The sequence below is a fragment of the Chrysoperla carnea genome, chromosome 5 (genome assembly GCF_905475395.1).
Source record: "Chrysoperla carnea chromosome 5, inChrCarn1.1, whole genome shotgun sequence".
Taxonomy (NCBI): domain Eukaryota; kingdom Metazoa; phylum Arthropoda; class Insecta; order Neuroptera; family Chrysopidae; genus Chrysoperla; species Chrysoperla carnea.
The window spans coordinates 28,600,499-28,625,020 of NC_058341.1; positions in this window are offsets into that span (position 1 = coordinate 28,600,499).

The following is a 24,522-nucleotide window of genomic DNA, read 5'->3' on the forward strand; positions in this document are numbered from 1 at the left end:
TTTGATTGCGTAATAATTTAGATATTCAACTAATTCCCAAGTTGATGCACTAATCACTCAGAATTAAGAGGATTACCAAATAGCTGGTAAAGAATGTTTGAATTTTGATAAGAAGTTTTTACTCAGGTAAAACGAAGTATATAAAACGCAACGTTGTAAATTTTATTAAAAAATATAAATATTTTTGGCTTACACTTTGTTCTTTGTTTGAAGGCTTTATAAGTGGTAACAACAACGTGATATAAATCTTCAAAGGATAAAATTCAAAAGAACTTTGTTGACAAATTTTGAAGTATTTCATACTTAGAAAGTCAGTTGTGTAGAAAGTCATTAACTCAGTTGGTTAAGGCGTAACCAATTCCGTCTGCGGTATGCTTTGGTAGCGGGTTCGATTCCCGCCGTCGCAACAAAATTAATTTAATTAATAGTTGTGATCGACTGGTGTAGTGCATGGTATATGCATGAAGGAGGTGCACTCAGCCTCTGAAATTGAAGTGCTTATAAATGAAAAGAAGCAGCGGAAGGGTGGTAAAACACACATATGGTATCACAATGGGCTCTATAGCCTAAGTTTGTCCTTTGTGGACAGCCAATATAACCCAACCTAACCTAACCATAATTAGAAAACCTAAAAAGATCATGTGAATCTTACAGGAATACAAAATTGTTTTATTAAACAAACGTACATTCCACAACATAAATAAATTAAATTGTACATATTTATACAATTAGCAATTACATCCAGTTGGGACACTTGGTTATTGCTTTCAATTCAGGCTTAGCTTACGTCTTAAAATACTCCCTATTGGCTTCGGCATTTCGATTGTGGTTGGTTTTTTTCAGAAAAAAGGGATGATTCGTTAGATAAGTTGCACAAATTCTTAGTATGCTCCGAGTATTTTGCTTTCTAAGTCAATTTAGGCCGCAAATTTATAATTTACAAACTCATGTGCTAAATTTGATAAACAATGTTTTAAAATAATTTTATTTTTATTTTTTGATGTTTGCGTGCATATAGTCCACATTTACCTTATTTAATGATTATAATATTTGAGACTATTAAATGCAATGAGTAGGTTATTATATTATTCATATAATTATTAATAATATTGAACCAAATTAATAAATTTATTACAAAATTACTTAACTGCTTAAATTCAATAAGTAAATTTGTTAAAAAATAATTAATTCTACAGGTACATTGTTTTAAATTATCCAAAATGTGTTAATTGATATGTATGATATGAAGTAATTTCGTAATTGGTATCAACTTAATATTAATACAAGCACTTCACTTAATATTAAGCACAGCAGATGTGCTTAAAATAATTTTTGCATCTATTAACAACTAGCTGGCAATAAAATGCCTCTAGTTTCCTCATATCTTTTAAGCACATCTGCTGTGTGTGTCCTTAAAACATACTTAAACTCATTGTAATTTGTGTTACGATTAGATGTATTGCGTGTACAATTTTAAAATAAATTTGACGTGATTTTCTGTATATATCTAGCTGTTTATGACATTAAAAATAGAATCGACAAAAAATGCCAAAAAATGGGAAAATGAATTTACCTTTCACTTGCTAATTGAGAGTTGTGCAGTAAATAAATTATGTTTTCATGTAATTTTATTATTCTCGAAAACTATCGAAGCAATCTCGATCTTTCAGTTCTGTTAAGGTCTACACATTATTTAGCATAAATTGTAACTTTTTGAGATTAACAGATTTCTATATGAACTTAATTGATAATCGATTGGGAGTGAAAACTACGGAAGAAATTACATATAGTGACTCGTGTTTGAGTTACTCATTTTAATCAGCATTTGTACCCACACTTTCTTGATTATAATAATACACAATTAGAGGGAACAGGTTAAGAGTTTCCCACAGCCTTCTGCGAAGAAATTCGGGCTAAGAGAATGGTCGGACGATTACTTGCTCATTTTTTTTTTTGTAAATTTATATGATCTTTGAAAATATCTATCACTTTTGTACTGTTATTAATAATCAATAAATCAGTAAAAATCTGTAGATGGTCCGCAGGTGTAATTTTGAAGAAAGAAAAACACTGTTTGGATAATTATTGAAGTCTTGCTAAGATAAGCTACAATCGTATAAAATGTTTTGCATATTTTATGTTGTCTTATCTCATTTGTTCTAGAAACTCGCTTACCATACAGTGATGAGTAGTTTTTATTTCAACCGATTGTACTTACTTAAATACTTGCAGGCCCTAGAAAGTTCTCAAAAATTATGCAAATATTATTGACCCAAATTTAACGATTATAATCGCAAAAAAATAACATATTTCAAAAAAATAAGATAAAATTGTGAAAATATTCGTTTTAGTTCATATGCTAAAAATATAAAACTCCAAAGGCAAAAATTTTATTTACAAAAAGTAGATAATAGTCATTAAGTAAATGCACACAAGTTTATTAAATAAAAATATGAAATATCCTGTTTTAAAAAGGCATAATTATATATAAACTTTTTTAATTTTTAATTAATTGTCTTTACTTTTATTCTTGAATTGTTAATACAATGTCAAAAGTCTCGATTCAATAGTCCGACGTCCCTTGGGTGTAGTGGAGTATGTTATGGATAAAGACGAGGAAATTTAACATTTTGCCGCGAAAATTTCTAAAGTAAGATGGACCGTGGTGCGGTTTCTGGCATTAGGTTCTGGAAGGCATTTATTAACTTTGTGGACATTGTAAATTAATTTAAGAAACAAACAAATTCTTTATTAAATAAAACTATAAATATCCTGTCTTTAAAATTAATAATCATACATTAATTTTTTTTTAAATATTTATAATTAATTGCCATTAATACAATTACTGGCATGTTAATGAAATGTCAATCTCAAGTCTCCCATTCAATATGTACGTTTTTTTTATATGGAATTCTTTCTTATGTTTTTAATAATAATTACATATTTAAATAATTATTATTATTTAAATACAATGAACAAAAAATGTTTTGTTATGTGGTTTATATCATTTTAATTAATTTATTTACAAATAAGTGAAAGTGTAATAATTAATTTAATATAAATAAATTCGTTGTCATTGTTTTTTTATTAATTTATTTTATTTATTATCGTAAAATCTTTGTGTGTTATTAGGTTTACATACCACAAAATTTGATTTATTTTTTGGTGGCCTATATGTAATAATATCGGTGTGCGTTATGGAGTATAATTTTAATTATAAAATTATCTACTCTTACACTCTTTTTGTTATAAATATTTTATCATTTTTTAATTATTTTTATTTTTGTTCAATGTTTACTTTACATTACAGTATCTGCAAAGTTAAATTTAAAATAAAATAAAAAGTACTCGACTGATTCGACTCCAGTTTTATCTTTATTTCTTATAAGATTTATAATTAAAATTTAAAACAAAAGCTATCACGTTATAGCCATCACTTATCCTCACTCATCCACTGAGTTTCATCAAATTCTAAAACAAAAATGTTTTTGCTTTTTTCTCGTTTTTTTTAAAGGGGTCCTCAAAAGGGCTCCCTAAAAAAATTGCAAAAAATCGAAAAATTTTTTTAATCTACAATTTCGATGAAACTCAGTATATAAGGTAATTTTGACCCAAAAAGTACAAAAATCAGGTGAATTTGATGACTGGTCGAATAGTTTTTGAGATACGGAGTAAAATCGAACCAAACATTACGAATAAATTTTTATGAAAAAAATTAATTTATTATTAAATCATTAAAGAATGAATATTTATGAAAAAAGTAAAATAAACTTTTGTCTCAAACCATGAGCTTATATATCAAGTTTTATATTTCTAACTTCAAAAATGACATAGTTTCATATAAACTGTCACCCCCTTGAAGAATGATTTGTTTGAAAATAGTAATACTCGAAACTTTTGTAGTGAACTATGCTCATATAACATTTTTTTACATTTGTAATTTCAAAATTGACCAAGTTTCATACAAACTTCCAATCCTTATTTTAACTCCTTGAGGGATTGATTTCCGAAAAACCTTTCTTAGTGCTCACTTACGTTACTTATTGTACAAAATTTCAGGCTTCTAGACCCAACAGTTTCAGCTGAGCGTTCAGCTTCCATTCTTATAGGTATATATATATAGATTTTATAGAGAAATACTTGAAATACTTTTTTATCAAAAGTTTGAACGGAATATTTATAGTTATAGTTAATAAATTAATTACAATAATTTCGATTATACGTAGGTTTACAAAAACAAAGAACTTACTATTACATCCAGCCAATAAATATAATAAGGTTTCAATATCACATTTTGCCTTTCACTTCTTAGTGTTTTACACATGTTATTACATTGTAAATAAATACGTAAAATACTGGCGCTAAAAGAATTATTGCTTAATAAGATCATATTTTATCTCTACTGTCATTTGAAAGTAGTTGCTGTCATTTAAATTCCGGGAAATTCATATTTCCTGTATGGAAATAGTAATCAGATGAAACAATTGTCTCTATCAAATGGTTTCTCAGTAGATCTGTAGACATTTTAAACCAGGGATATGAGACATCGTGGAAATTTCGATTTCAATTTGTTAAATTTGGAAAGAAAATCGAAAACCAGGCTAAGAGGTTTCAACTTAGAAAACTTGCATTTACAAACAATATTATCGATTACTTGGTAGATAGTTCTTGAAATATTCTAAGTTTTGCGTACCTCAAATGTATATTTTAAGTTTTATAAAGCATAATTTGAAATCGAAAAAACCTGCCAAAAATATTATTTGATTCAACTGATGAATTTTGTTTTAACTTGATGAAAATAAGAATTAAAACTAAACCAGATATCGAGAAAAATAATTCCAAATTGAAAAAATAATTTGTTTTAAAAATTGTAAATAAAACTATTTAAACATTCATCGTAAATCCTTAATGAAATCGAGCGAGACGATTATCTTAATTGTTTCAATTCTTTAATAAGATCTTAATTTTTAATTTGAGAATTTGTTTTTCATTTTTTATGCTCGAATTTGGGTGAAATTATCAAAATGTCCCATCTATCAGCCATTTTGTCATGAGACCAATGTTAAATATTTTCACAATTGAAGTCAATTATTTGTCTAAATATCATCGGTGAAAATCCTTCAAACATATTTCAACTACATATTTTAGCAAATCAAACCTTTTACTGACAGATGTTAAGGAAGTCGAATAAAAATGATCGAAAATGTTTTCAAATTGATAAATAAGTACCTATTTTAACTTGTCTTCTAATAAAATAAAAAGCATATAATTAAAAAAACAAAATATTTAACTTGTCACACCAAAATGTGTTAATTTATTCAAAACAAGGGTCTTAAATTAGATAAAATAAATAAAATACAACAACAAAAATTGTATATAAATATTATTATTTTACAATCAGAAAGACAACATAAGTTTTACCTGTCAACTAAGGCCACAAAACTGATAGATAATAACTACCTTTAGTTTTAATATTGAAAAAGAATTGAACTAGTTTTTATTATGATAACATACTTAATCACATATTTCATAATTCAGTGATTTGGGTGTGGTGAAGTTAGGTAGATACTTACGCAAAAATAATATGTAACTAACGACATTTTATTTATTTTTATTTAATTTTAATTAGATGTATTTAAATTATAATATTTTATTAAAGGTTGGGTTGATAACAGTATTTTATTTTGTATGAATAGGTAAATGCTGCTGTTTAATAAAAAAAGTACAAATTATGATTATAATATAAAAAAATTAATGTTGTTTACATATTTGTTAAACATAAAACAGTTAAAACTATGTTGTTACTATATATTACCCACCCGCTTCGCTTGGAAATTTCAATTTTAAAAACAAAAATCAAAACGTTTTAATCTTCACCTTCTTTTCCCTCGGATGAAGGAATGGTAATAAAATTGTATTTACCAATTTTTTCAACTTTTTGTTTATCAAGTTATGATAATAGACATTTTCTTACTAATTATTATAATAAAAATATAAACTAATCAAGAAGTAAATCTATAAGAAGTTTCTATAAATCAAAATCATTTACTTAATAGTTAATTGTACTGCTTTAATTATTACTACATAGGTGTGGGGTTTTTATTGAAAAAAGTTTTATTTTCCTAGATTACGGTGCTACGTTTCATTTTGTGTGACGATTACACATTAGTTTTAGAAAAAAAAAAGTTTTTTATATTCAAACTTTTAGCAAATACAATTTATCAATGAATACAATAATTCACTTAATTCCGCCTCTTTAAGGGTTATACCCATCCTTGATTTGAGATTGAAAAAACATTAATTTCTGATATATATTTGTAAGTATACTTTTATAATGATGAGAATAAAATAAAATTTATATTTTATATTTATAACCCGGAATTAAAAGTTTTTATAATCATGTTTTTAATTAGATCAAACAAATGTTATTTATAAAACTACTTATAAAGTAATTATTATGAAATCATATTTTATTTAAAAATATCAAATTTAAATTAAAAAGACATTAAAAATTATTGTTAAGAACTAATCCAAATAAATATTATTATTTATCGAAAAATTGTGAAATACTTTTTCAAATTTTTGTGTGTTTCAATACCACTTTGTTATCGATGCAATTACTTATATTAACTTTATTATTAACTAGTTGACTTAGCAAACTTCGTACCGCCTAACAGTTGATTCTTTATATTGTTTAACAAAATTTGTAGCTTTTAGATTTAGTAATATTATAGATGCACGGAAAAGAGACGTTTACATTTCAATTGACATTTTACCACAGACAATTTACATTTTACCATACCCACAATTTTGAGTAATGCTAGCACTTAAACTTTATGGTATGGTATTTAAGTTCAAATTGACTTTTAATTATTATTACTAATCTTCTGTATGGGAATGTAGAAAAGTGTTGTTTTTTGACTTTTTTAGGCAATTATTAAAACCATCCTCGTACTTCCAGGAATATTATTTAAAAAACTATCGAAATCGGTTCAGCTGCTCGCGAGATTTGCGCTTAGCAACACATTCAACGACTCATATTTATATTATAGATATAAAGCAAAACATAAAATAACTAACAAAGTCTATTGTTTTAAAACCCTGTGTATTTAAACCTAATAAACTACAAAAGTAGGGTTTAAAAAAAAAGTTTCACATAAAAATATTTTTACACTACTTACTAGCTTCTCAAATATTATGAAGATTGTTTTATAAAGAAAAGAATGTACTTTTATTAATTTTATATGGCCTCTAGAATAAAGAAGATCTATCGTTTTTATGGGAGAGAGGTAAAGTAAGCTGATGACTCGTACTTGATAGTGTCGTGAATCGTGATTTAACAACCTGTAAATTTAATAAATATATCATAAAAGTAATAATATTACAATTATTATTACTTAAAATGATCGATAGTCAACGAATGAATTGACATTATAACCTTACCTTTCATACAATTCCAATTCAATATAAAATAACAAATTTTTGTTTGTAATTTTATAATATATTAGCTTAAATAATATTTTTGAAGTTTAAATTGAAAGTCAATGATCTGACAAATATATATACAGACTAAAAAGTTAAAGTTCTACGATGACGTTCAGATTCATTAAATATGTGAAAGTAATATTACATTTTTGTGCTCCAGAAAGAGTAGCGAACAAAATTAAATTTATAATTTATGATTTATAAAGTTGTAAAGTTGTCTTTCGAGCAACTTCTTTCAAATACATCTCAAAATTATTTTGCTGTTATCAGTTCAGTAAAAAAAAGGAATCTATGGCCATGTAAATTGTGTTTGAGGGAACCTCAAATTATAATATATTCTAGTCCAAATTTCCAAAGAAAGTGAAAATCACATTCAAAGATTCCGTAACCTAGATACAAAGATACACAGATAGATACATACGATACATACCAAGCTAAAAAAAGGCGTGTTAAAAATGGGAGCTAGACAGGTTTTTACAAATCAATTTATTAATCAATTATCTTATTTCAACAACAACAAATTTTAGGGATAAATTATGAATAAAAACTACATTCTTATTATTAATACGTTCTGCAGATAATTATTTATTGAAAAAAAAGTTTCCAAAATCATCATTTTATCGTAAACATACGAATATTTTAAAGAAATCGCTTCAAAATCCTGTTTTAGTTATCCCGCTGTGTCTTTATGTAGGAGTAAAAAAATGATTACCTACATTAAATATTCTATTTTTATTCACAAAAATGTTGAAACCATTAAAAAACACACGTAATAAATATTTTTATGAGTTTGTCTGTTTTACGATATTATTTAATAAATTAAATAATATTGATTGATTTTCTTTAAAAATAAATGATTTTTTAAAGATGAAACAAATCTGTGAATTGTTTTCAATCCATAATATTGTTTTTAACAAAATATAAAACTCATAAAATGATTCTACTAGAGTTTTTATAAGTATATTTCAAAAAATGCAAAAGTTTTTTGGATCGCTTTGGTTATGGTTTTCCATAAAAAATTGTATGAATGAAAATTCGTTTAGTATAATGTAGTTTCCGAAAATAAGATTTTTTGCTTATTAGAATAATTTTGGAAGAGTATTTTTTTTATATTCATAATAATAAAATTTTGGATAATAAATAAATAGCACCTCGAAGCTAGTTACTAAAGATTTTTGTCCAGGCTTTTATACAAATTTGGATAGATAGCCTTTCTGAAAACCTCTAACCTCTGTAAACAAATTGGAAAATAATATTTTCTGATAAACTTCGGTAATTAGAAGACAGAAAAAAAAAGAAAAACGGATGAAAAATGTATGCAGTAGTTTGCCCGTAATATTTTCCGATTTAAGAATATATTATAGTCCTAGAACTAGAAGAAATGTTGTTGATTACAGAAAACAGAAAAGTATTTCTTGGTGCAAAACATTATTACACAGTAGAATTAAGAAAGACCTTTGTCTGGGTATAATGATGCTATTTATCGGTTTTTTTATTCCCGATTAAGACGAGGTATGTTATAAGTTTATCGTGCCTGTGCATCTCTGTATTTGTATGTGGCATCGAGGTATTTTGATAGAGAGAGTTCTTACCTATGTTTCGAGTGCGAGCTAAGTAATTTAATATTATCTACTAAATCGTACATCGACATTTTTAAGGGATTTTCAAATTTTGTTGCAGTTAAAATGCGAAATGCCAGCTTTGAGAGAGAAGTTTAAATGATTGTCTTTACTGAATAAAGTTCATTCCTTTACAATAGTTTCTATTTCATCTTTTCTTGCCACAAATGTAAATAAAAGGTCAAATAAAATATAAAAATATATAAAAAACACTTTTAACGAAAAGAAAATCGACTTCAAAAGAAAAACTTTTCCAAAACAAATTAATATGATCTAAAAAGTAAAAAAATACCGATAATATAATGCAGTTAAACTTATTGTTAATTTTGGAATCGATGTCAGCCAAGGAAACAATTGACAGAACAGTGTGCTACAATAGCTTGGCTGCTAGGCTGACACCGACTCCAAAAATAACAATAATTTTAACTGCATTATATTATCGTAGTATTTTAACTTTTTAGTGCATATTAATTTTGTTTGGAAAAGTTTTTCTTTTGAAGTCGGTGTTAAAAGTTTTTTTTATTTTTTGATTTTTAGTGAATCTGAAATACACTAATTTGTCACTTGTGATATTGAGATATTCGTCCTCTTGTCGTGTATACTTAATGCAAATTTAAGACTTATATGGTTTTCTCGTGGATGCCGCTGTCAGAACTGGGCCAAAATAAATTGGGACCACACAGGAAGCACCAGCTTTCAAATAAATCATCAAATTCGGTTCACCCCGTTGAAAGTTCTGAGGTAGCACACATAAAAAATACAGTCGAATTGATAACCTCCTCCTTTTTTGTTTGAAGTCGGTTAAAAATAATAATAACCATTTAAAATTATCTACCTTCTATTTATATGGACATAATATTATTATATTATTATAGGTAGGTATTTATTGAATGAATGAGTGATGATTTCATGCTGCGAAAGTTAATGTTAACGCTTTTTAAAATAAATAATCTAAATAAATAAATATTGTCTTACTATACTACAATAAAATAATAATAACAATATATTGAACTGTATAATTGGTTTTCATTCTTCATTTTAAAATATATTAATGAGTATAATAATATTGTTCATGTTATGTGAACAACTTTTAGTTAACAACAAACATATTTTAATACCTTGTATATATGTAATATATATCAAGGTATACTAAGTTTAGTCCGAAGTTTGTTACGCTTAAAAATATTGTTGCTACGAAAAAACTTTTGGTATAGTGAACACCTAATTAGTTCACCCGCTCGTTCGTATGTGAACACGATAATTTAAAAACGACAAAAGAGTTTCTTCTCCGATTTTCCAAGTAAGGACAAATTGGTTATTACCTATTAGCCAGCACACACTTACTTATCTCACGTAAATTTGAGTCGCATGAAAATCAGTTACAATATATACCTAGATCGTGTAAAACAGAGCCAAGAAAATTGTTTTTTTTTGCATGAAGTTATAAATTTAACTAACGTTATTCTTGGATATTATAGTAAAACTTTAAAAATAAATGGAAATATATAAATGATATAACTTAATTTACGACCAATTTTTATTTTGTGTATTTCAAATGACCTAAATTAGTTTTCATAAAATATATTTGACCAAAAGGTCTATTTTGGCATTAAATATTTAAGATATAATTTTTATGATTGTTATACACTTTAACATATTTTTAAAGTCAGAAAAAATGCAAATACTTTTTAAGCATTCCGTAGTTCAATGACACAATATTTCTTGTTTATTTCTGATAATGTAAACAGCGCATTTTACGCTTAGGCGATGCAAAATTTTGGTTCATAATTTTTTGTTTTTTAAATTTTTTTGACTTTTCTTACTTTCAAAATCGTTACAAATATGCAAGATATGAACGTTTAAAATTCCTAATTAAGCAAAGAGGAAGATTACTAGGGACAACAAACGTGTGTATTGCCATAGGGATTACATATAAAACTTTGCTTTGCTACAAAAAAGGTGAGCCATCTTTGAATGAAATCTTTGATTTCTTATAACTTCTTTGTTTTTTAATCAATTTAAAATTTCACTTTCAAAGAAATGTTATCAAGTCTAGTTTTGCATTTTTATGGATAACATGGCCAATTCGACATCAGGACTATCCACTATTATGTAATAATCTTTCTAAAATTGGTATATATATATATATAGTCACTTCCTCCAACACTAGTTCTCAGTAATTTTTGGAGACAAATCTTGAAAACTAGAATTTTTTACAATATTGTATAATTTAGTAACACTTTTTTAACTTTAAACGATATTGTTGAAATAAAGCCTTTTGTTTTTATTTATACTCGTGACTGTACATATATTATAAACATAAAAGGTATATAATTTAAATGCGTCTTTTGCAAAACGGTTTTCAATGGTTGAGTTGTTCAAAAATATTGATTCTGTTAGATATATCACATTTACTAAGTCACTTAATCATTATAATTTGTACGCCACGTTTTAAATTTAAATTTAAAAAAAAAAATACGTTAAACATTATATTTATGTTATGTAACATTAACTACATTTTACCAAGTATGAAAGACCTTGTAGAAAATGTTAAAAAAAAGTATGATATCAAATATAGTATTTATTTATGAAATACGAAAACTGCCTACAGTTAATATTGTAAAAAGGATTGCAAATATGTAAAGCAAAGTTTCTAATGTCTCTAGAAAAATGGTACCTTCTGAAAATTGATAAATTTAGATTAAAAAATTAGAAAAAAATTTTAAAATTTATTCACTTCATTTTAAAGAATAATAGATTTTAAATAAGTGAATGTGAAATGATAGTTGTGCCCTTCTTACTATTACATAACCTAATGAAATAATTTTGACAGTAAAAACCTTTGGTGAGACTTTAGTTCGCGATACACCTTAATGAAACTCATTTTTAATTGTAAAGTGCTAAATTCAAATCGCAAAGTATAATAAAAATAATTGCATACCATTGGTCAAAACAATTGTTCAACAATAGAAATCGGAAGAAGTAGATTAAAATAAGCTGATTTAGTTGTAAGATACGTAATCAATTTATATTTCGATCAATATGTTTCAAACAAAAACAAATACTCGTCATTTTATTAGAAACCCGACACGAAATAAAGGCTCAAGCCAATAAAATCGTCGTTATTAGTGGAGCCACAAGAACATACGAAGTTGCCGAAAGCACCGTACATCAGCTGATCTGAGTAACCGTCAGCATAGTCGTTCAATCGCGACAAATAGAATGTATTTGAATAAAGTCGTTATGTTCGCACACGAAATTAAAGCTATTTATAAATTTCCAACTAATTTTTTTAAACATAGTGACAAATTAAAAAATCTATTTGTTTACATAAAAAATTTTATGATCCATGAAATACCTAAATTTAGTTGCACGTAAGTTTTAAAAACAAAGACCTCACTAGAAGATATTTTATGCGTTACAGCTTAGTCGACAAATCATGACCGTTTTATAGACAACAACGCTGCAGATATATATAATAAATATATATTATATCAATTAAAATTTCACTTTTAAAAATGACATACATATAATATAGGAAGGTTGTTAAGGTCGACCCTACTTTTAACTAATATTCAACATTTTCGATTCAAAAAAAGAATTGAAAAATCCAATCACATAATGAAAGAAATAAAGAGGATTAAATAGAGTAAAAAAAGGTAAACCATTGAAATAATTTACAAAGTCACTGAAAATCTATCAAATAAATGCTGCAATGAAATAATGAATGAAAAGAATAATGTAGAAAATTAAGTGAATGAAGCTCAATTTTATTGATTTTTTTTTTATATTTTTTATATGTGCAGAATTTCGACATTATCGTAGCATTCAAGGATGTTTGCAGCGAAAATGAGTGTCATTGAATTTACTTACTATGCGCTATGATTCGATAGACTGTTAAAATAAAATTTCACATTAATTTCTTCCAGTGCATTGAAAACAATGAAAGGACCTTTACTATAACAAGACTACTACGACCCTTATTCCTCACCGCAGGCAAACATGTGGAAGGATAGGAAAACTCTCACCTACACTATACATTTACAACACTCGTCTTGTTTCACTTGCATTTCACTCAAACTCCCAAAATAAGAATAAAATTTGATTACTACTGATAGAAAAACAGATGTTTATAATCGAAGATTATTATTTAATTTAGTTGAACGAAAAACATAACATCGGCTTACCAAGACAACTTACTTCAGAAAAATGAGCCTACCAAGACAACTTACTTCAGAAAAAAAAATAAAAACTATTGCAACGTGCCGAAAAACCATTACATTATTTTATTACATCCGTTTGACTTTAAAACTAAATAAAGCCAATAATGTTCGCTATTAGTTACTACAAGCGATATTTTAAATTTCATTAACTAATTCATTTACTCTAATTATTATTTTCAGTTTCAGTACATATTTTTAGTTACCTATTATTACTAATCATTAAATATTTTATTATTCAATATTTTATGATCAGTCTTAATTACCGTAATTAGAATTTGATCGTGAGTCTATCATGAAGCTAAGTTTCTATTCCTATTTTTTTTACTTTTTGAGGCTTGATTAAATTGTATTCGTTCATAAAAATATCGATTTTTTTAATCGTGATTTGAGTATCGAGTTTATGGAAATTAAATTTTGCGATTTTTATGCTTCTGCTGAAAAAAAGTTATTGACTACACAATAGATGTAAAAATGATAAGATGTTTTCAACTGTCGAAAGGGCTGAAAATAAAGTGCTTTTCTACAGGATTATGCATACTATTTAAATATATTTTAATTGGACGAAGTGGTAACATCTTAATGAATCACCATAAAGTAATTTCTTAAGACAAAACAAATCATTGAAAGGCACGAAAATCGAAACGGTAGACTTTTATAAAATAAATACTAGATCCACGATTTTCTTTTAAAAAACTTATCTTTATTTGACTTCAAAAAGGCAGACAATTTCACTATATTATGGTCTCTAACATAAAATATTTCAAAACAATGATAAATATGAAACTATTTTATGATTACCTGAGCTAGTTTTGCTGAAGTCAAATTGATAATAAATCGACGGATAAGTATGTATTAATTTTAAGAAAATAAAACAAATGACTATAAGCCGTTAATTCATAATTTTTACTTCCTCAGCCTACATAAAATTCTCTTCTTCTTGCTCCGTGAAAATACCTAAATAAAATTTTATTTTATAATACATTTATTTAGTGCAAGCACTAAAAATTATACACTTGGAGGCACTGCCACAAAATATTTGAGTTATTTATTACAAGCATAGCAACCCATTGATAGATATATAGGTAGAATTACGTAGCTATTGAAAAGAAAATGAGATAACAGCGCTGACTTTCGGGGATTATTCGCATGGCAGAATAATTGAAAAAATTACCTTACAGGCGTAATTATATTGATTACTTGCTAAATTTTGGCTTACTAAATTTTTTCCTTCAACTACGACGAACCGTCGGAAAAATGTTACATAAGAATTTTAGTAAATAATAGAAGCGAAATTATTAGTTAGTCTTTAATAAACACACACAAAATTAGCGTGTAAGAAACAAAACTACTCCCGTGACATATCCTTTTAATCCTGCCCATACTGTAACAAATGACCTGGAAATTTTGTGCCAATGCAATTAAGTTTATTTATACAAATTAATGTTTTAAGAGAATTGGTAAATCTTCATACTTTTCAAATATAAACGCCGTAAAGTATTTGATTACTAAAATATTTTTGCATATTATATTAAAATAATAAAGTTATAAAATTGATCAATATTTTATAAAATTATATTAAACTAATTTTATTCATCGACAATTGAATCACAAAAGTGAAAGTGAAACAATTCTTTAATAAATAATATTAGTAATGAATTGAAACACGATCTAATTTTTTTAGTACTATGATTATAAAACAATAATATCATTTTATAGAATATGAAATGAGTACATAAACTTTATCTAGTAAGCATCATATGTAAAGAAATAAGAAAAAACTGTAATTAACAAATTATATTTTAAATGTACACCTGCGATAAAAAAAATTATATCTCATTAAAAAACGCCAATTTGAATTAATTGTAGAAAATAAATAAAAGAAAATGAATTTGGGAAACTTCATAAAAGTTTCATCATAAATGCCTAGACGATAATTGAAAAAAAAAATTTGATTAGGGAACAATAGTTGAATGTCGGCTTCAAAAAATTACGCCTGAAAGATAACTCTCATTAATAAAAATTTCAGAAAGGCTAAATACGGTAGGCACGGCCATGACGATAGTCGCTTAAAATTACGATTAGTTGTGGTTCCGTTCTTTGTTGATGCCATCAGTCATTTGAAAGCCTGTGATTCAGATAAAACGTGTCTACCAAAAATCTTCCCTAAAACATTTTCCTTGAAAACGTCAAATTTCAGTTTAAAAACTTGTTTATTTCTACCGAATGAAAGCATAGCAAAATGAGCCGGGCTATGTAGCTATACTGATTTAACCTACTACTATCAACAAAATGGTTAGCAGATTCTCCTCTTATATGTCATAACTATCAGTTACCCAGTAGATTCGCGGGCAAATTTAGCGTTAAATCCTTCACCTCTTTTGCTTTTATATAACATGATAAGTCCCCGGTCTGACACATAGATGGCGTCGCTAGTATTAAATGCATATTATTTTTATATAGTACCAACCTTCAAATGATTCGTGTCAAAATTTGACGTCTGTAAGTCAATTAGTTTGTGAGATAGAGCGTCTTTTGTGAAGCAACTTTTGTTATTGTGAAAAAAATGGAAAAAAAGGAATTTCGTGTTTTGATAAAATACTGTTTTCTGAAGGGAAAAAATACAGAGTCCGGAAACTCATTATCAAGCCAAGTTTTTGCTTCCACTGTATTTTTTCCCTTCAGAAAACAGTATTTTATCAAAACACGAAATTCCTTTTTTTCCATTTTTTTCACAATAACAAAAGTTGCTTCACAAAAGACGCTCTCACAAACTAATTGACTTACAGACGTCAAATTTTGACACGAATCATTTGAAGGTTGGTACTATATAAAAATAATATGCATTTAATACTAGCGACGCCATCTATGTGTCAGACCGGGGACTTATCAGCCAACCTATTATGTATGTGTACTATACCTAAATGATGAGGCTACTAACTGAAAAAGAATTTTCTAATCTATACCGCAGGCTTCTAAAATCAGAAAAATTGGTATAATTTCGAGATAACGTAATTACAATTAAAGTTTTAGTTCTTCTAAGTATCTTTTGAAAGTATAAATTTTTGGTAATACTATTTTAAACGTATTGAATCAAAAAAGTTTAATTCTTTTTACGCTTTTAAGGACGTTTATTCATCAACCTGTTTTGCTGCGTCTCTTAACAGGGAAACGGTATGTAAAATTTTAACTAACAGAAAATTGGGAATTTTTTTGGAATTCTGTTAAAATTTTAAATAACTATTAAGTGGTATAAAAGTTTGAGGTATAGTTATCGATATTATATTTTAGAAATATCGATTCATATTTTCTTTTAAGTCCTATGTAAATCTTGATTTTTGTCAGTTGTAAAACTTAAAAATCGACGAAATTAATTCGATAAAAGTATATTTTTTGTTTCTTAAATCATTCAAAATCATTTAAACTCTTATATTATCACAATGTTTTTTCTTTGTCTATTAATAAGCACGTGCTTAAAGTTATGCTAACAGCGAAAGAAACACAGGCGTACGTTATGTCTTATCTTGCAGATTCCAGGAATTTGTAGCTGAGTATTTTCGAAAATTAGTTTCTGTTTCCAAGCAGGTTACAGCTTCTTAGGAGTGGATTGACGAAGAACAACATAAGAATATAGAATGTATTGATACCACTCAAATTCTTATCATTTCTAGAAAATTCGTTATATAATTATTCATATCCAGTAACATAAACATTAAAAATTAAAAATTAAATTGAATACTACAGATTATCCCAAAGGCAAGCACAAGCTTATAACAAAGATATGCAACAAGAAAATGATTTTATGTGTAACATAAGAACAAAATTATATACATAGAACTAACTCGACGTCAAATATACATAAACTTATCTCTTATATTATATATAAAACAAAACCATAACCTATGTTATAATGTAGAATATGTTGGTTGGTTACTTTATCATGGAATCAAAATCTTTGTACATACATTTATGTTTTGTGTGTGCAATTATATTGTTAACTTAACCGCCTTATTTACAACTTATTATCTATTCATTTATATAAGATTGCTGCAGTATTATATTATATACGTACATAATACTTATGTATTTATTTTTCTGATAGAAAATTACTGTTTTCCAGCTGAAAACTGTTTTGCGCATGCCAGCGAAAATTTTGTATATTTTGGCCTGATAGATTCATTTCAAAAATTGAATTGTGTCAGCTAGGCGGTTTTTATTAACGAACCCATCTAGAAACCTCATTTCGAATTTTTTGATATTATTCTAAACGTGTTTGTAATCGTTTGTTACCGACTCTGTCTGTAAGACGCATAATTTATCAGAATTTAATAAAAAACCAAGTGAAAACAGACAATTGACTGAGTTAATTGTTGAAATACCATATATAGACAGTGTTTCTTACACCTGTCACATTATGCATACATACATGTCACACATACATTACTGATATTCTCAAATAATACATACTATACAATTTGCGCCCTCACGGGTAAACAGTGATGTTTAAGAAAAAATGTTTCAAACAAAAGTTCTTTTTTTTTTATAAGAAACATTTTTTACTTTTAAACATTTGTTCTATTACGGTTTACAAGATGGATCCTACACTCCCAAGACCTTGTTCTATGTTGCTCATTTACAAACTCGACCTCACTTTTTACGTCCTTAGCACGCTGTAGCATCAATATTGTTAAGCGTTAACAATTTGGGATTAAACTTAGTATACCTTGATATATATTACATATATTCATGGTACAACAACTACTGAAACCATCACTCCCAAATCTTCTTGGAATAGTTTTTTAAATAATTTCTGTTGATTTGAAACTCACTCTTGAAAGGAGGACTTTTGGACTATCTTAAATGATATTTCAAATTACAAAAGGTATTTGAAAGGTGCCAGGTAATTTTATTCTTGAAACGAGCGGGTTTTGGTTCTTTGTATGATGACATAACTCCCAGAGCAACCATATACGGACATTTATTTAACCGCAGAGTTACTAGTTACTGGATACTGTATTGGTATGTAAAATTGCCAGAATTCCGAATTGGCTTTTGATGTAATACTTTCGGTTACTTTACTTAACTTTGATATGCGAAGTCAGACCTGCTAAACACTTTAATTTTCGATTAACCACTTTATTATAATTTATAATGCGACATATATGTTTCAGATATTAATCCATATTCAACTGCTGTGAATTTACTTTGCGTAATATCGACTTCTTAAAGATTGAACCTTGATATAATTGAGATGGCTAAATCATTATTTTAAATTTGATATATGAAACTTTGGTTTAGACGGAGAGTAGAGCTGTGAAAATAGATTCAATCTGGGGACTTAAATAACATCCACGAAGAATATCTACGATTGACTTCTAAAGGCCATATCCACTACAACTTGAATACTTTAGTTATATATTATGTGTACTTTTTTATCGATAATTCCAATTTATTAACATACCTTGTGTGCTTCTTCTATAATGTGTTTCCATTTTGATATAAGTACTTGATATAAGGTAGCATCTTTATATTTATATTTATATTATATTAATACAATTTATGTTGTTCCTTTTATTTTAATTCAATTTAAATTATTGTCATGTTTATAAGAAAATTCTTTAAAATTCTCATAGAATTTAAATTTTTTAGATATTTACTTCACCATATCTTGTATTGGTAGTAACATATAGGATCATGATTTAAAATAAATTAAAAGCTTTGTAATTTAAGTGATTTGCATGTTTTTTAACCCATTTTTGCTATTTAACAAGAGTGTACAATAATCTTGATATAATCTTACAGTGAATCAGGCGCAGAGAACAAAGGTTTCCCTCAAAATTTTCTACGCCTTTGTCGAGTTTTTTGCATATAGATCAAGAGCTGGTAATCGAGAATTTGTTATGAATATCGAGAGTTTAAACAAAATAAATTTGATATTCGTGGGTTCATTAATCCGTAAGTATGTTAAATTAAATTAATTATTCTTAAAAAGCAATTATGTTCCACGATGATCGTTCATGGTGTGTTTAATAGAAAATTTCATACAGTTGACTATCAAAAAATCAATTCACAAACTTTAGCGACCAAAAACGTGGAGATACGATACGATAGAGATTAAAATTTCTCTGTTATCACGTATTTCATGTCGTTCGTTGATATGCAGGCGAATAAATTGTCAAATGTAGGTACTCAGTATACCAGTTTTTTTGCATTATATCGATTCGCATCAATTTCAAAAAGCAGTAAGTTCAAAGAATTTATTTTGATGTAAATATTTTTGTAAAAAAAAATATATTGTTTCTTAGATTTAAAGTTATATAAGGGCAAACACTGATCGAAATTTGGACGAAATAAGGTGTGTCGGTTGGTTCTTTTTCTAATAAACCATGAAATTTCTCATTGAATACGATATAGAGAATCAAAATCTGCAATAAAAATCAAGCATGACCACCTCTAAGAATATAAATATACCTTTTCTTCTTCATAAACATTTGGAGCCAAGTGGCTATCCCAAGTGGATAAAATTGTTAATGCAAAAAATTATCATTTAGTTCGAGAACAAAATCCTTAATTTATTGTTGACATAATATAACGGATGATTCATTTAGAGGAGAGAGATTCGACTTTTTTCAATCGATTATTTGACAGACAAACCGTGCTAACACTTCATGTTATTTTTTTCAGTATAGTTTGGCAGTTTGGCAACCGTATAGTTCATTGGGCTTTTGAAACGGTTGAAGAAAATCCAATGTTTTCGACAAAAATTTTGTTATGTGATGAAGAGCATTTCTGACTTAACGAGTATGTTAACAAATAAAATTGCCGCATTTGTCCTTGAAAGCAATCTGAAGTGATTATACAAAAACGTTGTCGACTAAAACGGAAGTCTAAATAGCGACCGTTATCGTGTCATGATAACGAACTGTTTGTTTCCTGACATTTTGTACCAACAAGACAAGATTTGGCGCCACTTGATTTACAGCACGTTAAACCATGAATCTATTGCGAAAACAAGTTTGTCAAGAGTTAATTTCGCACTTCAAAGCGGTGAGCTGGCCACTTAGATCCTGTGTTCACATCCCAAGGCTTTTTTTAGTAATATCAAGCAAATTGAAACCAGCATTATTCGTGTTATTTGCCAAATACCACTGACAATGTTCGGACTCGTTAAATAGATCGACAACATTTGAAACGAATAATCTTTTAAAGCTAAATAATGGTTCTTTGAATGATAATAAAGATAGCCCGATCAATTTGTTTACTTTTTAGGTTTGAAAAGGTACCTTCAAATGAATCACCCGTTATTTACACAAACACACGTTAATTTTCAATCTGAACAAATGAAACCACGGTCAACCGTATAGTTTCATTCAAATATACTTTTAAAAAATATAAGCCAATCAAAAGCTATTACATATCAAAAATTGAATTAAACAGAAAACAGAATATCTGCCTCAAGTGTCTATATACTTTAATTGGTATTTGTTTAGTTAATATGGATATAGATATATACGTTACATATTTAGTTTATTTAAATTTTGAATATTTGTATTTAAATATGTATTTTAAAATGACCCCATGAGATTGGTACCCACTACCGTTTTATCAAAACATAAAACCATAATTCATACATACGTAACATTTATCTACGTAACCTTTTGTTGTAAATAGATATCTCTTATGGTTCAACAAGGAATATTTAACATGGGTAGAAAATGTTGGTCATAAAATTTTTTACAACTTACTACCACTAAAAGGTAAGTTTTTATTACTTTTCTAGGTTAATTGTCAAATAAAATAATTCAAAAACTGATTATATAATTATATAAAAAAAGGACATTTTAATAAATGTTTTTGTTTTCAAATTATTAAGTACATTCATACGAATAAAAGATAGATAGAGATTATTGAAATGGACGACGTAATTTTAAGAAACAATTTTGGGAGATTTTAATGAGAAAATACTTTAAAAATCTCTTTAGGATTTAGTTCAGCCGATAACACGCTAATGATTTGATATACGCAAATAATAAATGAAAATAAAAAAACTCAGATGGCTAAGGACACAAAAGCAATACCCGCATTTCGAATTTATACTAAATAGAATTTTAAACGAAAGTACAGTGTTGAACTTCCCTGAAAAGAGAGGAATAAGAGAAACTTGAAAACCTTATGTGATACCCAACCAGTAATATACTTTTTGTATACTATGACTTCTTTTAAATTAAGAATTAAACGTTAAGTAAGCATACGAAAAGAAAATATTTTTTGGCCGGAAAACTATTTAGGAACAAGATGTCAGTTTTCATAGCTCCTCGACGAATTTAAATTAATAATATTATTGTATTTATAAACATATATTGTTTTGGTCGGGTCCTTTGTGGCTACTTTAATACAAATACTGTGTTTATGTATTCTGATATCTGCCTAAAGTATCATGAACTTGGAAACCTAAAAATCCCGGAAGGTAATAAATATTAAGTCCGATTTGAATCAAATTTGGTATCAAGAAGGGTTTTGATATTTAAAAAGTCAAGTTCGTTAATTAGAAAAATCGATCGATAAACAAGGGTGAGGGATGAGAAGTCCAAATTTTGAATATTTTCAAAATAAAAATTATTTTTATATTTCTTGATCAGTTTTATATAAAGAAATATTTTAGTGATTTTTTTCTCTAGACGCTTAGTTTTCGAAATAAAAATTCTTGAAAAATCAAAAATGCAATAATCGATTTTTAGAAAAGTGTGCTATTTTTTCAATCTCTGAAGAAATTTGATTAAATGGCCTCTTGCCTCTTGGCCTCTTGTAGAAAGATCTATCATTCTAAACAAACCACTTTTTATATGTTAAATGTCATTTCATTAATAACCTTGAAACTATAATTAAAAAAAGTTTATATAGATATCTCTGTCTTTATTGCAAGGAAATAAACGGATAGAAAACAGACCACCTGTAATATTAATTAAAACATGATCATATAAAATAACCAATATTGTTTTATATTAGCCATATGAGTTCAAATGTTATTAATACATAATTGTTATATGTATGATATTATGAACATATATTTATAATACCAAGCAAGGGCCAAGGCTACGGTAAAGTACATCATAGTCCAGAGACTAGTGATAAATCGGTAATTTTTACTTTATAGTCCAGTGAAGCGAGCGAGTATCTGGCTAGTAATCATATAAAGACGATACATATTCCTTGTGGTGTAAATATGTCAAAAGTAACCTCCCTTTTATTCTCGATACCCGTTACCAGTTTATCATCAATATCACAATAGTTAATTTGAGTTCACTATAGCCTCTAAACATATAATTAGTAATAATATAAAATGACCTACTGTTTTAGCATTTAATATAGTATTATGTTTTTAAATAAACTAAAAATAAGGACATATTATAATACTATTTATTACATAGCTCGTACATACATATTGTATTATGTATGCACTTAAACAATAGTGTATGTAGTGTATACACACAAAATATATTTAGTGGTTGTGTTATTTACAAGGACACGACCATTACCCGATACTTTTAATCAATAGGGTAATTTAATTTTATGGAATATACATGTATTCAATTTATTATAATGTAATATATACATACTATACTAATGCTGTCTACGATAAAATTCCATCTCATTTAGATAAGATTTGTAGTTAACTTTTTGGAACTATGTTCCTTATCGCACGTTATCGCTCTGGTTTGTTTACTGGTTGAAGGAAAAACCAATAAAAGTGCAACGAAAAAAATCGACACCAAAAATCAACCATTTTCACCTAGGTCACCTAGGAAACTAAAGCTTTTTTAAACGATTCATCTTGCCATGAATTTTGAGAATATGCAAACATATTTTTATGTTTGTAAATGTGTATTTTTTATCAATGTTTTATGTTTTTTCATTTCCAAAATGTCGAAGTGAGTTATCAGTCAGTTATCAGTGGAAGTGAATTACCAGAAGTTAAAGACAATACAGATAATTTAAAGTACCTACAAGGATATTTTATGTTATGTCTTAATAAATATGCTGGTCAAATCAAATGTAGAAACGCACATATAAGTTTGACTTCTAAATCAGAAGTATGGCTTTTTTAAAGTAATATTAAAATTAATTAATACAATAAAAAATAAAAGTAGCTGAAATAAAGTTCTTTAAAGAATGAACTTATTCGAATTAACAAATTCTTTGTACTCTTTATGTGTTTCGTATTGTTAAATATCGTTTTTGGTAAGCAATTATTGAAGGCTAACTAGAACATATGCAGAGTGAATATTGATGAAGTTTTTGAACATCAACAGTTGTAAAAGCTTAGTCCCCAGAATCCCTCTAAGAAATAGCTTTCTGCCAAATTATATGAGAAATTGGGAAATTAGTCCTTAAAAGTATCTATTATTATAAATGTCTCAATAATCGACAAGCTCCCAATTTTTTGAGATATTTTACCTAATACATTTTACCTGTGTTTTTCTATACTTTTAAGTCTTGTGGATATTGAAACTTTTATTCTACACTTCAAGGATGGGCATTACCTCATTAAGAAAATGTTTACAAAGTCTCATAAGGTTTTTGCGGAATATTTTTTTATATTTTTAATGATCTTAAAATGTTAACACAGTTTCAGTTTTTACTATAAATCTCGGAAATGGATTCAAAACAATTTATACTTGTGAAAAAAATAGCTTCTACTGAGTATACTCAGGGTTAGATCAAACCCTGATTTCGAGATTAAGTGCCCAAAGCGATTTTAAAAAAAAGATTATAAATTATTAGTGTTGAAAAATATTCTATTAATGTATGACGTAAGAATGTACTCAATCACCATAATGTACAGAAGTTATTCTTCAGAATTACCCTACTACTGGTTCGTATGTTTATTATCCAAAGTACAGCGAATAATTTTATAATTATAATTTTACAATTCTACATTAATATGCCTAACCGAATTGTAAAGAATGATCTAAATCACATGACTCATACTTTCATTAAAATTATAAGCTTTCATAACTCATAGAAAGATATAAAAATAAAATTTTCAAAATATTATGAAGTATCTACAACTCAACTAATAAAGCACCAACACTTACCAAAATAAATACAGAGTTGTTTGAGGCTTGGAGCGGCATACAAGATTCTACTTCCTATTCTACTACTGTGCAATTTTCCAGCTTGAAAATAACTACTATTAA